Below are 18,091 nucleotides of genomic sequence, written 5' to 3'. Positions count from 1 at the left end.
CTTTGTCTATTCCACTTATCCCTATATCCTTAGAGCCCCGAGGCTCACTGGTAAATATTAGGCATACAATTAATATTTACTAAATAAGTGAGTGATTTCTAAAAAGAACTAGTCTAGCTAAGTTCTTCTGGTATGCTGATATCTTTAACAGCAAAATATATTCAAACATTCTCAACAGAATCTTAAATAACAAGCACCCAAATCATTTTTTAAATGTTTTTCATTGTAATTTATCAAATACAATAATAATTATGTTAACCTTACATGAATTATTTAATGTTAGGAAACATACATGTTTCCCCTATTTAGTCACAATGAAACACAAACAGCTTCAAAATATAAATTTCAAAACTAAACATTCTTGCATAGTAAATGTATTTAAACAGCAGTGAAATTTTTTTAAAAATTGCATAAATTTTTCTTAATAATAATAAGAAAAGCGTTATTTCTCTCTTTTGAGACTCTCCTGTTTTATTGTTCAGGTAAGAAAGTATTAGAAATGTATCCTCATAATTTAAAATAATAAAAGAATATGCTAAAATGGAAAAAAAACCCTACTGTCTCTCACATTAATGAGCCAGTTTGTTATATTTATAAAGTTTTATTTTAATCAATATTTTAACTAATTTAATATAATTAAATATTTTATGTAAAATTAAGAAGAGTTGAGACTTGCAGGTGAAATATTTTTCAAGACTCAAATGTAAGTATGTGGATTTTAACTGACAGCTGTAGTCCAAAGACTTGAAATATTGGGTGGAAAGGTTGAATGTTTTTCTCATAATCATCTCTTTCTCTGTCTTTCACATCACCCCATAACAAGAAGCCATATAGAAAACTTTGAAAGAAAGAAAAAACTTAGAAAACTTTTTTCCTCACATTGTTCTATTCCTTAATTAGAAAGCTGACTGACAGTATCAATCCTTTGTCAACCTTTATGCAGACACACACTCTCTGGCTACTGGATTATAGAACTTTTCTGATTTTCTTCAAGTTTTGGTCAAGGCAAATTTTATTTCAGATTGTGGAATCAAATCAATGTAAATGTTGAAACCGATCAAAAAATATCACTTCAATAAATTACACAGGAGTCGTTTGGAGAGGACATATAATTGGGAAGCCTTTATATTATATTCCAGGATTGAGTGGCTCATTTTTATTTTTACATGTTACCCTTCAAGAAAAGTCATTAGCATACTTGAAACAATAGCATTTCATCATGGAAAAGCCTTTTCAGTGTAGAAATTGGTGGTTTAATGGGCAGCCCTGAGGCAGAATCATCAGACAGACAGGAACACAATACTTGCAACATATTCCTTAAAAAAATAACTATTTCTGAAGAAGATATTTCTAAATATAAAGATATGAGACCCATAGATAAGAATATGAATGTATATATGGAGGCTAACTGGAATCTGGATGCAAAACTTCTGAAAAGAATCTAAAACTGAAAGTTTTTCAAATGTCCCTACAGCCCGAGGCACTGGTTGAAGATGGTTTGTGACTGACTTGGTGGTGTCTATTGTTCACCTACTTTTTCTAAAAATAATTTCTGAATACTTTTACTAAGTATATGAAACATTTAATATTGTTGAGAGCACCCTATGATTTAAAATTCCCAGAAAGTATTTCTAAAAATATATATAATTAAAACTATTTTAAAATGATATGATTGGGTGAAAATGCATAGAGCCACAAATAGAGTAGTTGGACATAATTGGCAAAATCAAAGATAACATTTTTATTCCCTCTAGACTGACGGAAAAGCCAGTTTGGATTGAGTTCCTGCTCACAAGGTTTATGTTTTTTTACATAATGTAATAAAGTCACAAATTAAAAGCATGTGTTTTTACACAAATATCTGTTTTAAAGTTCTTCAATTGATTTGATTGTCTAAATAAGCTCTTAAAGAGATTTTAAAAATAGAAAGAATATTTGCTTTCTCTGCAAGAAGTGTGAAATAATTTAACTATAAATTACCTAGCATTGTTTCTTCATGTGTGGGATCAGAATCTCACTCTCATTATTTAAATAAAAAAAAAATATTTTCTCTTAAACTAACAAACTCACTTTCTAATAAACTCTGAAAGAAATTTGTGACACATAGATGTTTGTTTAGTATTAATTTTCATCATTAAAAATTAATCACAATATTGGTATAAAGTGAAATATAAGTATAATTTTAAATAGCCTGTGTTAACAATAATGAAATAGTTAATTATTTTATAACACACCTATAACATTGGACAATATGTACCTGTTAAAATAATATTGAAAAGTTAAATTACACATTATTAAATAAAAAGTACAGGCTGCTAAATTGTGTATACAATGATACATGTCTGTATATATATCTCCATATCTCCATATATCAATATAGATATATTGCTAGAGATATCTAGATATATATACACATGTCTATGAACTAGATTTTTAGATATAGAGATAATTTATAAAATTACATTTAACAATATTAAGCACATCTGACAAAATGGACCCATCTGTGCACATAACCTGCATACACACATACACACAAATATATTTGTATATGTATAACTAGAAAAATATTTCAAAATCTTAAAAATTAAAAATAGAATCCAATAATTTAGCCATTAATATTTTCTTCTTTAAAGTCTTTTCAAAATACATATCAAATTATTAGTATGAGAGGTATGGAGTTAACTTTGAAAGATTAAATTTATTACTTCTTTTGTCTAATTTTTTCTTAAAAAGTGTTTCAGGGTTCTCTGTGCTTAAGCACCAGAAGTCAGCTCTGGCTAAGTTTGGCATAAACATAAGTAAAAGTAAAAAGAAAGAAAAAGAAATAAGATAAAGAAATTCTTGGAAAGTAAGAAGTGGTTCAAAAATGTCTTTTGAACAATGAGCAGGAAATGCCTCTGGGAACCTCCCATATAAATGAAACAAGCCCATCATTTTTCAGCCTCATGTAGCCTTAGTTTAAGATTCAAATTCTCAGGATCAGGGACACTGAGTGTCCATGTCTGTGTCCTGTGCCCATCACTTCGCCAGCATGAGATGGGTACTTTGACTGGCAGTCTAGACAGAGATATCTGTGATGGGACATGTATCAAACAGTGCCTGAAGGAATATTGTGGTGTAGTTAGCAAGAAAGCAGCAAAAGAATGCTGGCTGTGTTGGTGAAATGACATGTCTGCTACATGTAGGGTCAGCATACCCACCCTGAGGAATGAACACTCTGATTTCTCTTCCACTTTACAAGCTTATCTACAAAGATGAGTGTCTTTGCTCATTAAATTACAAGGGGGTGGAGGGAGGGTGAAAGGGGCAAAGGGGCACACGTGTACAGTGATGGATGGCAACTAGACTTTTCGTGGTGAACACGATGCATTCTATATAGAGGTCAAAATATGATCTACACTTGAAATTTATATAATGTTATAAACCAATATGACCTCAATAAAAAAAATTAATTACAGTACAATTCTCTATTTTGAGGGGTAGAATATTCATGTTCTAGGCACGAAGAAGAAATTCAACTTCTCAGTGAAGTTATTCACAAAACAAACAGCCACAAAACGTGGGAACAATATAAGTGTAGACTTATGTAGCAAAAGCTAGAGGCTTGTCTTCTGAAGGCTGAGAAGTAACGTGTGAAAATGGAGAAAGTGTAATGTTATTTGCATACTGTGACTTTATGTCCAGAAAGCTATAATAATCAAGTGAAATATGAATCTGATTAATAAAATAATTCAACAATAATAAACACAAAGCAAAACAAATTTTACATACGTTAGATTACCAGTGAGAAACACTATGTTAAACATCACTTTCAAAATAACAATAGACTATGTAATTCAGTGTAAGGGAAAAGGAAAATGTATGTTGCATATATGTACTCAGCTAAAATTTTTATTGATGCCATGCAGATAAATACATTTCACATGTATTTAATAAGAAAATTGTTTAAAATAAAATTATCATAAAACCAGAGACAAAATATAATTTGAGTGGAATTTCTAGGAATAAAAGTGATAGAAAATATAAGAAAGAAAAAAATCATAGTGTTTTTACCAAAGAAATGGACACGTTGCTGGACATCAAGTAAGGCTAGAAAAATGCTTGTGGCATGCATAACAAAAATTCTATGAAAAATTTTAAATGGGTAGTAATGAAAATATGTAATAACATGGAAAAATAATATATTTCATATAAAATGTACCCACTTACCCATTATAACTACAGCTATATTTTTAAAAATTGATACATGGCAAAAATAAATAGAACGAACAGGTTGAATATACAGACTTTTTTCTTTTTCCTTCTCTTTGTTATTCTTATATAATGAATAAATATTCTGTAATAAAAGTTAAAAAGTCACATTAACTCACGTAAACCACTCAGCTCCTTTATGAAGCAATGTTTTCTTTCTCTATGAAGTCATTAATTTTTTTTTAATATTTCTCAAATTATTCAGAGAATAGATTCTTGAGGAGGAACTGTTGCAGAAACACTAAACAGAAATGTCAATATTAAAGTCAAGGTGAGCAAATGGTATTAAAACCAAGTTGAGGAAAGGAAATGAGGTTCTTTAAGGCCACATGTCTACAGAAATGGTCACAAACGAGACGGATTTATCCCAGGCATTTGGGATGAAAAGGCTATAAATACCAAGGAACTGATGATGCATAGGTGTCCTGAGGTGCATTTATTTTTTCCCAGTCAGCTTTTCTGAGAAATTATGATTCATCAGTCATCTTGGTTTATCACGAAGCAGTAAGGTTTTGGACTCATATTTTTCATGCAAAGGAAACGACTGCCTTAGTATTTTGTATGTAAGGCTCATATCCAAGTACATCATGAAGCATTTACAGTCATGCCCGGGGAGTCAGTTGTCCAATGAGCACATCTGGTGAGTGGCTACAAATATAACAGAAGAATGAGCTGAAAGGGTCAGAGAAACTTCCTCCGACAGGTGTCGGCTCATAATGGTGTCCTCCAGGTAATAGAAAAAATGATTCAATTAAAAGCTGAGATGCAAATTCTTTTACCACCACATAGCCAGAAAAACTAACTTTGTGTTTCATTAACAACATGTTTTTCTTGCCTCTTGTTAGTGTTTTTATTTGGGCTCTCTGAAGACCATTTCAATAATTCAACACGTATTCCAAGGATAAGGTGCAAATAATTATGTTTGTTGTTTGCTTGATCCTTTGTTTTCAAGATTTCTTAAAAACAGTTTAAGTAGATATTTAAAATATGAATGAATAGTTTTTGGAGTAGTGATTTTAACTTTAGGTTAAGAGTATCCGAGGTAACACAACGCTGAAAAGAGTATATGGTTTCTTGCTCCTGAAACACCCAATTGAAGGAAATAAACGAATGATTTTTTATGTAGGTTTAAGAACAATGCACCATTGCAAATTGAAAAGATGAAAATATCGTTAAAAACTTAGCCTAGGCAGTAGCTCACATGGGTATTTTAAAAACGTAGATCTTGGGTATTCTTTCATTTATTCAGTCATTGTCTGGCCACATGCCCAGTTGTGCGAGCACTGTGGGATAAGTTGTGGAGATACTGAAGAAAAGACTGGGAGATGACATAGGAGACAAACAGGTTTATTAGGACTTACGTACAGGGAATGTCCAGGAGCAACTGGCTTGTCAGAGTTGTGCACCTAGTACCATGGGCAGAGAGGGGGTTGCTTATATGGGCACAGGCACAAAAACTATGTGCTTCCCGAAAGGGATTGTCCTTGCTACGACCAGCATTCCCGGGAACAGTAGCTCACGTGGAAGGGCTCTGTGTTCCTTCAAGACGTGCTTTTCTTTGAGGTAAGTTAAGATCCAGGTTGTTCAGGCCCTGGATCATTACAGATCCCAGATAGCTGCTGTCCTGTCCAGAAGGGGGAGAGAAGGACACAAGGTCACTATAGGGCAGGTAGGTTGTCCCCAGGCAAGCATGACCCTAAATTCATTCACTCAGCAACCATTATTTAAGTACTTACTATGTGCTAGCAATATCTACACTAGATAATCAAGATCAAATGTTAAGCAAAACGTTGGATTTTAACCTTCATGCAGTTTCTAGGAAAACATCCCATTAGTCTCTTTATTCAATTCCAGACTCTTATACTTATCCATATTAATTGTTCTCATATATTTTTCTTTTTGCTCTCCAAAATTCACACTGTGATATAAAGTATTTATGTGAAACTTTGAATAACTGTTGATTCTAGTGGATTTACAGCACTGTCAAATATTTGACACAATACAAAGTAAATATCTCTATGAAATGTTTCATAAGTGGTAAAGGAATCTGACATACCTAACAAATACTAAGGGCCTATATCAAGAAGGTAGAGTGCTCATTGACTCACCCCAGCTGTTGCACTGACATGAGTAACCCCTAATATGTTTAGAAACAATCAAATGAGTTAACAAATGAAGACATTCTAGCCTTTGAGGACTATGAGCATTATTAGTCTGGAAACAACCAGCTTAATGGGATAAAGCGTCACGTACAGCATCCGATAGATGTTCATATTGTTTACTCTACTTATGTCCAGAGCTGCTGGGCTGTCCGTGAGGGCTGTGTGTGGGTTGCTTTTGGCTTGACATGTGCTCAGTGAACACGGCTACGTGGTTCATTTCTGACATCCAGGACGACTGGGTCAATGAGCATATATTCCTCAAAAGATGATAATTACACTAAATATGCACTTTTAATATAGAGAAAATATGTATTCTCAAACACCATTTTACAAAACTACTATTTTCTCTCAATATTGAAATTGTTAAAGGGAATAAATAGAGCCTATACATTTTTATTAAAGGAAGCTTTTTTTTCTCATTTCGCTAACATGTACGGGAAAGTTTGATTGTCATTTTTATAGAGAGTCTTTCTTAAATAAAATATAATACTGATTTTTTTCTTTATTCTTGTTCCTAAGTTGTTGAATTTGACTATTTTATTTCCTATTGCCCATAAGTTATAATCTCTTCAAGGATTTCAGAAAAGGACAAGCAGAGTATATGCCAATCCATTTGTCTTCATGCTATAGGAAAATGATACCTTTTTTCCCCATGTGCATTGAGTCAACCAGAAATAATAATAAAAAGAGAGAAGAAGGGTGGCTATTCACCATTACTTGGATTATTGTCTCCACATGTGAGGAGTGTTATTTTCAGTAAGCTTCTAAGGCCATGGAAATAAAAGAGTTGGGAAGACAATATTGATACGGCAAATTGTTCTTTACTTAGAGATGCTTTTTAATATGAATATGGCTTTATAATCTGTCAAATAAAGATGGCACGCAGAGATAAAAATAAAACGTCAGAACAAAAATGTTCTTTTCTTTCCTGTGAATAAATTTACACGTCAGTCAAATATCTGTCAGTGCATCTGCTGAATGAGTGACATGTCTTAAGTAAGTAAAAGCAGAAGGAGAGCAACTAACAAGAATAACTAAAAGGAGAAGTGGCAAAATTGACAGCCTTGATCAGTGAAGAGTCCTCTCTACACACAGAATGTATTCAGTTAGAATAAGGCCTCCAAGCAAGTAAAGAAATAGTGACAAACTACCAATTATGAGGGAGGCAGAGGTAAACATAAATGCAAATTCTGACGTTTGGGTCCTTCCGATGGAGGATTCAAGAGTATGTGGTAGGATTACCTTTCCACCCATGGGCTAGTGGCTCATTAACATTTCATTAATATTCATTGATATTATTGTTTTCATGACTATTTTTCTTTTGCTAGGAGAATGTCTTAATTTCACTTAGTTAAGCAAGATTTTGGAAAAACATTTTGGAGAAAGCTAATATGCTTCTTATGCAAAGAAGAAAGGGCACCTGGAGCTAACCACAGATGAAATGGGTTCTCAAGTGAAGGCATATTCAGAGTTCTATAATCTTCAAATTCCCAGAACTTCATGTAGTAGCACAAACATACCACCTTAATCTAAGAGGTTGTAAATTTTTATTTTAGCGTTTAAGTTTTAAATTCTTGTTTTTTAAAATGCAATTCAAGGCAACAATCTTTTTCCTTCAAAAGCAGCGTTTGATTTGAAATTTAAAGCTTAAACACTTATTTACAGTTTTATATATCTTTTTCTTCCATTTAATAAAGCTTCCTTATTACAATTCAGAATACATTATTATATTACAAAGCTTTACTCTAGTTATAATTATATTTAAAATAGTACTATTATTAGTTAACTCATTAGCTTACCATGTGCCAAGAGCTGTCTGGAATTTTGTAAGATTATCTCATTTAATTCCTCTTAAAACTAGTTAAGACAACATGCAGTGAATGTTATGTTGCTTCATTGAAATGCTTTAAAAAAATTTTTATGCATACTCCTTATTTTTATCTTAAATAATTTTGTTTTAATTATTATGAAAATCAGCTGATGGCTAGACGTATGTCTTGACTGAAATGCGGCCTTAGCACCCAGCTAAGTGATTCGCAGTTAAGAGTAGGTGCTCAAAATGTTTTTTGAATGAATGATGTTATTTATCTTTTTGCTTGCCTGTCAAAGAACCTGAAATAGATAGGAAGATTTGGGCTGCAGTTACCATAAATACAAACCATAAATGACTTAAACAATAAGACTACATCATTTTTCAAATAACAAAAAGTCTGAAATTCTAGGATTGGTTAATTGAACAACTTTGCATCGTTATCAAGTACTCAGATTTTCTTTTCTTTTTCTTCTAATCTTCTCTCACCCTAGTTAGTGGATTTCATGTACTAGTTTGTTACCTTGTGATTACAAAAGTTTCAGCAGCCTAGGTAGGGTTCTAATCAAACATCATACCTTCTATCTCTTTTCCAGAAGGCCCTAGCAGATGTCCTGTCGACTTATTGGCCAGAAATGCACCATATCCACACTCTTGTGGCATACTCCCATTCTTAATTTATCTGTTTTAGTTTAGACTGATCACATTTATTTCCTAGGGCCAGAAATTTTTCTTGAAAGCCATGACCTCCTGGCATATAAAATAATTTTTTTGCTAGCAATGAAGAAAGGAAAATAGGAGGACGCCTGGAAAGCTACCAAGAACGTATGCCACAGAATATCCCCAAGTAAGCAGTGAAAAATGCATGTGAAATTCTATCATTTTGATAAATTTTACAATAACTTTTTCTGCTGCATGTAACTCAACAGAGAGTTGTCATTTTTCTTCAAAGGAATTCTAGAGGAAAAACTGCTACAATAATTATGTTTCATTTTTTAATAAAGCATCTAATCTGCAACAAAATGGATTCTCCTGTATAAATTAAATGCAATGAAATCAAAATATTGGATTATCTAAACTGTAATAAAGAGGTTTATTGAATTTGCCAATTTTAGTTGAGATAAAAGTGATTTCTTGAGAACTGAACATATTTCTCTTAATTGTTATCACCCAACAATGTACATGTTCTATACATTTTTCTTTGAAATCTAAAATAGAGCCCACATGCATATGTTTCAACGTTATTACTTTGGTTTGCTCTCCTATTCTTTTAAAATAATATTTGTATTTTCAATTTTTTAAATAAAAGATGAGAATAGAAGTTGTGTACCATTTTTTTCTGAAGTGCCAAGGTGGAAATTAAAGTGAGGGAATATATGGAGTTACCGTCTTTCATGGCTGGAAGATATCTATTATGAGGTTTTGACAACATAATAACATTAAGCATGGAGAGGATTGCATATTTTGGTGTATTTCAAGGAATCAGGCCCTGCAGAAGTAAAATTTCTTGAATAATGGTCAGTAAACTCTGCTGAGCACACATGTTTTCCAGCTTGAATTGTCAGGGCAAACAAAGGATGCCACAACCAACATGAGCTTTAACACATATTACACTGGCAGGTCTTTCGCTTCATTGGGATTAAAACATAAACGTACACTTATTTCTCCTGATTATCTTGGTAAGTGATCAGAACTCATAATATTTACGGAGCACTAGCATATGACACTGAGTGCTGGGCACTTGCTCCGTCCACGCTCTGTGTATACCTAATTTTCAATCTACAAACAGCCATGTAAGATAAACACTCTTTTCTTCATATATCAGAAGAGAAAACAAAACTCAGAAGAAATAGCAAAAGTACATTTTAGACACAGATCTGCCTGAGGCCAAAGCCATTTTTTGCTTTCTCCTTTTTCTTTCTCTCTTTCCTGCTTCCTTATATATTTTTTTTGTACTCCATCACACTATTATCCTTAAAAATATATCGGTTGTACCTTACTTTTACATATACTTTGGGTAAAGCCAGGTCAGATTTTAGCTGGGGTGATAAAGGAGGCATGGGAAATCGTGTACACAGTCTATGTGCAAAGACGTTTATGTTTTACTTCACAGTGGAGAAACCCGGCACTATGTGATCAGTGGTAACTTCACCAGGAACGGAACCAATCAACCTCTTGGGCCTCCTGAGAAAAGAGCACAATGGTTGCTAAGCATTCCTGCCAAACTGTGTGCCCTGAATCTAATCGTGATGAAGCATCAGACAAACCCAAATTGAGGGACATTGTACAAAATGTGTGGCCTTGTGCACTTCAAAAAGATCAATGCCATGAAACAGAATTAAAAACTGAGAAACTACTCTGGATTAAAAGACCAGATATGACAGTTGATTGTAACACATGATCCCACATTTTCTTTTGCTCTAAAGGGCATTAGTGGGACAATTGGTGAAATCTGAATACTGTCTGTATATTTGATAATAGTACAATATTGAGGTTAATTTCCTGAAATTGTTGCTTGTGCTGTGGTAAAGAGTTTTACGTGATTAGCTCAGGATTTTAGGAAACACATACTGAAACATTTAGAAGTACAGGAGCGTCATATCTGCACCTTATTCTCAAATAGTAAAATGTTAACATTTGGGGAAGAAAATTAACGGAATGTTTTGTGCTAGTTTTGCAACTTTTCTATAAATTTGAAATTATGTCAAAACAATAGTTAAGAAAAAAGTAACTAATAAAGTTATAGCAATCACTTTTTTCCTCTCAAAAGGTAAATACTTCTTTCCTGACCTCAAATCAGTGAACATCAAACAGAAAGGGAAACGCAATTACAAATTACGAGCCTTTGTGTTAATTTATAATATGCACCATTTTATTTGCTCTGGAATTTATGAAACTTGTAGCACTCAAAACAATTGCGAATGTTAAATTCTAGTGTCTGTCACCATATGAAGCTCTTTGCACATATTTCTCACTCCTTTCCTTCCCTAATTTGTATACATGCTTTTGACATCTGTAGGCATATTTTAACCTCATTGGAAAGTCTCAGGAGGCTGAAGAAATTGCTGTCCTTATCCAAGCAACATGGCAACGGATTTCACATAAAACCATATTGCTTTGTTCCGAGCAGTCAGGACCCACTGCTCTAAAAGGAAACCGGGGGAATAACGAAATGTCATGTACTGTCTCTGGAAAATGTGGGTCAAAAGGTAACCTAAAAACATGCACATTCATAAACTTTCCTCTCGTAGATGTACTTTTAAAATTGCATTTTAAACCTAGAAAGACTGACATTAAAACCACTACAAGACAAAACATTTATGGTAAAAGACTGAAAAGAGAAAATAAAATTCTATCATGCATGGTTTAAGAAAACCCCGCCCACTCTACTAAGGCAAGTAATTCACGTGAAAAATTAGATTTTAAGCTAACGTATTTTATCTTTCCATCACATTCGGTATCTCCATATAGTTATACATATGCCGACTAAGTCATACTCCCATGAAAATAAAATATACTTACCAAAGGCATAGACCTTTCTATAAATTTAGGAGGAGGAGACCAAGAAGCTTAACTAATTCTTGCCTTACAGGGAGTGTTTCAAGCACACACATCATGCTTAGTAGACTTTGATCTTCTATGAAATTTATATTCACGGCAATCTAACACAGACAGAGTGAATAAAGTGAAAACATAAAGGACAATGGCCCAGGGGAAGCATAAAGATACAATTGTATGTTAATATCGGTTTTCTACATAACAACAGTAATAACGGCCTGGATTTCAATTTCTTTTTGCATTCAAGTGCCTCATAGACCTTAGTAAAGTCAAAGAAGCCTGCCGGCCATGCAAATTAGTCAAGTATTGTTACCGATTTTATAGGAAAGAAATCAATATGTAGTAAAATTTCAAGATTATTCCAAAGCAAACTATCTTTTACCAGTTGCAAATATTTTAGCCACATCGGGTTATGTTCAAAGGGTGAAAGTCTGGGGAAATAATACAGTGAGAAACTGGTAAAGAGAAAAACAAACTTCTCTTAGTTTGGAAAAAAAGCGACTGATACTTTTTCTTATTAGATAAAATAGTAACAAAGAGGAAAATGTCAGGGACACACCATAGATAATTGTTTCTAGAACATTTTATTCATTGAAGCAGCCTGGTGAGAGGGCTTATGCATGGTGCAGGGAATTGGCTGTAGAAAAACTGTGATTTTTTTTTTTAACAGAAAATGGGAGGATAGCAGCTAAGATGGTGAAGTAGAGAGGTATGTTGACACTACTTTGTGCCACATGTCAAAAAGTGTGCTTAAAATCCAAAGAAGAAAGTACCAAATGTTGACATACAGATTAATAAAAAAATTGAATGCTGGAATAAAAGTTACATGTCCACAAGAAATATAATAGTACAAACCAGGTCTTACTTAGAATTGGCAGGTTTAAGACTGAAAGAAAATGAGGGCAATTAAAATGGGGCTTGAAACTGAACCAAACTGATTAAATTCAAGTAATTCTGCTTATGATTTTTACTCCATATAAGGTTTACTTGCATAGATGTTTTCTCAATCCACTGAAAAGGTTAACATCATACAAAAAAAAATACCATGGTAGAAAATACAAAAACAAAAATAGTCGCAAGTTTATAGAAAATAATAAGGAAGTATCAGATGTATGAACTTTCATATGTAAAATATTTAAAGAATAATAGCCATATTATAAATTAATAAAAAGAATGTAGATATTCTGCCAGATCCAAATGAAAAATATATATTAGCAATTCCAACTATGAGCACTTGGATTGCAAAAGCATAAATGTTGATAACATCAAAAATAGAGTTTAAGATTGGTAAAACCTAAGTAAATTCTAAGAAAGCACCACATTAAAGCATTTATTTAGAATGTAAATTATCCATAACATATTCTCCTTGCCAGCATTTTTAAATATGACTTTCTGAAGATCTCTACTGACCAAAAAAACCACTTCCATTTGTGCTCATTGCTTATTTTATCAGAAACCTGTTTTCTTCACAAGATACAGCATCTTTAACATCTGGCTACTTTTATTTTTTGTTTATTTTTGTGTTTTATGTTTTTCAAGCTCATGCTTCCTTAAAAAATAATTAAAACTAGACAAAGCTTAAACATCATAATTTCTCTTATAGTTTTAAGATTTTGTTAAAAGCAGAAAAATAATATTGGCTTGATAAATTTACCTTAAAGAATCCAAAGGGGAAAGTATCAGTAACACAATATTGTTTTAGTCTAATTGCACAATTACTTTTAATCTTAGTTACTTCCCAAGATGCCTTCAAGAGAATTCAAAGCTTACATTAAAATTGTCTCAGTCCTTCTCACTCTATTGAAGTCTTCACTTCCAATGCCATTGCCTAGTAGAGGCTCAGAGTAGTCAACCCTTCTTATGTGTCATTTCTGTGACCACTCTTTTAAAAGTACTGATCCTGGGTCCTTTCCTTCCTCTCACATAGCTGGAGTCACCAGATTCCATCACAGACAGTCCCTATCTCTGTTTGACACAATGTTTAGATTTTAGTAGTTATCCAATAAATGTTTAGTGAGTGAACTCACAAGCAAATACCTGGGCACCTTAGTCATTGGCCAGGTGATCTCTAATGTTCACTTAGATTTGTGTATATTTCATGTAAACTTTTTCCTTGCTGCTTTATTCATTATGGTTTAGGGTAATAGAAGAGGAGAGACTTTAGTGTAACACCAACCTAGACCCCATCCCAGCAGTGATATTGCTGTGGGATTTGGAGTTATTTAACTCCATACATGCACATTTATCTTGTGAGTAGCCAAAACGTATTCTTATGTTCCATCTTGTGGGTTTGTAAATAGATATTCAAAGAGGGAATGTGAATAGTCCTAGGGTCATACAGTGAGTATGCAGTGAAACAGGAACTCAAACTTAGATTTTCTGGTTTCTCGACCTGTGTTCTTTCTAGACCACTCATGTCTATTCTGTTACCTTGACGTTCTCCTTTTTCTGTCTTCTATTGTTATAATCATGGCTCATTAACCCCTGTAAATTTATTTACTGTCCATGCACAATTTCTACTAGGAAATTATAGCAACTTCTTATATACTTCTTGTCTCTCTCTCAATTATTATTTTTAATGCATTTCACTACACTTCTTGCATATCTTCCCTTTCTGCAGGCATACCCTCCTGCATTTCACCACATTATTTTGCTAAACGGGCAATACTTAAGAAGTATTGATGCGGGATTCATTCCAAATTGAGTTGCATTTAATTCCTTAGGGTTTTTTTGTGTGTGTGGTAGTTGGTCATTATTTTTGTTTTGTTTTCTTTTGTTCATTGAGATTTTTATTCTTTGCATTTGTTCTCTAATGATTGACCGGCTTTTCCCCATGCTTCACCACTATCTGCCATGCAGACAAAGAAAGTGACTAGATTTAGGTTAATCGATCTGTACTGCAAGACTGACATTGATAAAAGCAGGGGAAACTTCTCTGTGTGTTTTGGTTGCTTAGCCATACTTTTTGGTCCAATAGCCACATCTTTTTCACTATTTTCTATAGGAAGGAAAGGCTAAACAACTCCCCAAGTAATATTATTATTGCTTATATTATCATGATTATTATTCTCTCAAGGGGAGTAAATACACCAAAAAATGAATCTTCCCATTTCTGATTCTTCTTGGTTCCTCCATTTACAACACACATGTTATTCTGAAGAATGAATTATTTAAGCAATACGAATCTTTTTGAAATATTGTTCTTAGAATGGAATGAAGCATAAGTTCAATAAAGGACATTTTAGAGAGGTAAAGAAAAGCTTAAAAATACCTGCAATCATCCATGCACAAGGTAAAAAACACCTAAATTTGGTAGGATCGATAAGGGGAAACAAGGGATAGATTCGACATATTTTTTAAAGAAAATATTCTCTAAAAACTCGTGCCAGAAAATAAACTAGGATCACAGGAAGTAATTGCGAGGATTCACATTTGAATTTGCTGCTTAGCGAAAAGATAGCAACACTACATCCAAACGGATAAAAGCAGATTCGGGAGCTAATGTTGTAGGAGCATCACTGTCATATCCAGGATATTGTGTTGGAGGGGAATGCCGATGTTCCTATAACCTTGATAGCTCTAGATGTTATTTAGTAAAGACAATTATTGGTAAGTTTTGCATGTGTAAATATATTGAATTTCTTTGCATTTGTTTCTAGGAAACTTGAAGATTTTTTTAGCTGTGTGTTGTTCACACTTGTATTTCATCTTTGTAAGTTACATTATCATTTCCTCTAAAATCTTGTAGAGTTATTTATATTTTTCCAGTTGACTAAAAATATTATGATTTACATAATGCTTTTCGTATTAGACACATTTTTTAAAACACTTTTCTGCAATTAGTTCACATATTACTTTTATTTAGTGTGTTGTAATGCAAGTATTACGAACAAGGGCAATGAAGAGTTAAAATGGCGGTTGTGTATCTCCATAAATTGCAGTTGTAAATTTAAATTTTGTTCTTGTGTATTTTAAGGGAAGCTTGATGCTAAAGACCCTTATCATATTTACAACTACCTTCTGCATAGTTGTATATCCAATGAGCACTTGAAGCTTTAACACTTATATTTCAGCTCATCCCTTAACCGTCTCATTCTGATTATTATGCCCCTTTTACGATCACGAAACTACCTTCCCAGTCATCCAGGCTTGAAATCTGGAAATAATTATTTTGCTCACAATTCTCTCACCACTGAAATCCAATCTACTCTCCAGTCGTGTTTATTCCACCTTCACACTTTCTATATTTAATGCATAATTTCATTTGGATTCCTGCTGATTAAAGCCCTCATTCAAGTTCCTCAATAATTCTATCTTGAACAATTATATTCATATCCAAGTTGTTTGTCTTACATATTTCCTTTCCCTCTGTTCATTCACCTAAATAACAATAACAGCTGATACTTTTGATGTATTTAAGCATAGTACCGAGTGCTTACATGTGTTCTCTCATTTAATTCTTACAACTTCACACAGGAGGTACTGTATTCTCTCATCTTTTATCTGCATTTCAGCATAGCCCCTCATAGACCCCAGAGATAAAAGGCTTTCCCAAGTTCACAAAGCAAGGGAATACTGCTGCTGGGACTGAAAACCGGGAATCTGACCCGAGCCCATACCCTCAAACAGGAAACAATACCGCCATTTTAGAGTATTTCCAGATTAACCTTCTTCAAATATTCTTCTGTCGTGGACAGGGTGCTGTTTCAAAACAGTTGGTGATATCCTACTCCCTAGTGATAAAATTGTGGCGCTCAGCCTGATGTTTATCCTGTTTCTTCCTTTCGTGTATTGTGTTTGCACTCCCTTCTCTAGGGCTTTCCTGAAACTATTCTCTCCAAATTCACTCCTTTCATGGTCAAATAGTTAAAATCCTCCACCCCCAACTTCCAGCCCTGCCTGCCTCTATACATCTTTGTCATTCATACGCTGGTGTGTACTATTTTCTTTTCTACCATAACAGACTGTTAGCTTCTCCAGGCAGATACAGTATTGTTTATCTTTGGAACCCTCAGCACCTGGCATCTTCAGGTGAGAAAGTTATAGATAATTCTTTATTGATTCATGACTAAATGATTTTTAAAATTATAAATATAAGATACATTGATATAAAGTGAATATCAACGAAAAAAGCCAAAGTATGGTTTTCGTGGAATGTTCCCAATGTCAATAGCTAGCAATGGTGAACCTACACAATCTTGAAGGCAAAAATGTTATGCACTTTGATATTTTTATAATTTCTATGAAATCAAAATGATTATTTAAATTAATAGTATTTGCTAATTAAAAATGAAAGGAATCCAACTTAAATTTAATTTACAATGTTTCCCTAAACCCATGGCTTTTTTATATCACCCTTAACCTACTGCGATTTAACTTTAAAACAACCATGCAAATTTAATTACGCGTTGGCTCTTACGGGATGCACTCGTATATCAGTTTTCATCTCTCACGGACAGATCACTTGCAGTCAAGTTACAAACCACTGAAAATCAATTTTTAATGGAAATACTCATACAACCTTAACTGCAAAAGAGCGAAAATTCAAGTATAATACCAAATGGCAGGTTATTAACTATAACTTCAATTTTATGTTCTTTTGACACAAGACTGTGTCAGCCATAAATAAGTGTGCATTTGCCACACAAGTCACACTTACCAGAAGATTATTTGTCAAAGAAAGTTTTAGTGGGTCCAACATTGAGCCCGTAGGGACCCTGGAGGAAATCCTGAGCTGCTTAGCAAGGCACTGAACCAAAAAAGTTGTGCTGAAATGATGTTAAAGGTCTAAACGAAAACCAGAGAAGCAAGGAAATGTAAAGTTAAGTTGAAACTCTGTCATTAACCATATGAGCCAACTTAGAAAAGCTTTTAGGTACAATGTATAAGCTATCTCAAAAATCAGTAACAACACCAGAAAAATATTTCTGCAGCATAACATGCTATTCAGTTTTCCCCTATATTTCTACAGTTTGAATATTATTTTTAAATATTTGATTATTTATTTTAATAAAGTGATATTCAAATGAACATCACCTATTATTAATCAGAAATTAATAATGACAGTGGCAAATAATAAGGTTTTTCCTCTCGTGATCTGAATAGTTCACATTCCTTAGCTAAGTAAGGTCCTGTTAAAGTACAGTTTCTAAAGTTAACCATTACAGGCTTACCTAAAATGGGACATTATCCTAAGGTCGATAAATAAAGTTGAGTATAATTGTGAGGCTTAATAATTTTTTTTTAAAAAAAATCTGCACTGCTATAAATGAAATAATTTAATCATTAATGTTACTATTACTCTCTGACA

This window comes from Equus quagga, chromosome 21 (genome assembly GCF_021613505.1).
Source record: "Equus quagga isolate Etosha38 chromosome 21, UCLA_HA_Equagga_1.0, whole genome shotgun sequence".
Classification (NCBI taxonomy): Eukaryota; Metazoa; Chordata; class Mammalia; order Perissodactyla; family Equidae; genus Equus; species Equus quagga.
This window is presented reverse-complemented; position numbering follows the sequence as displayed.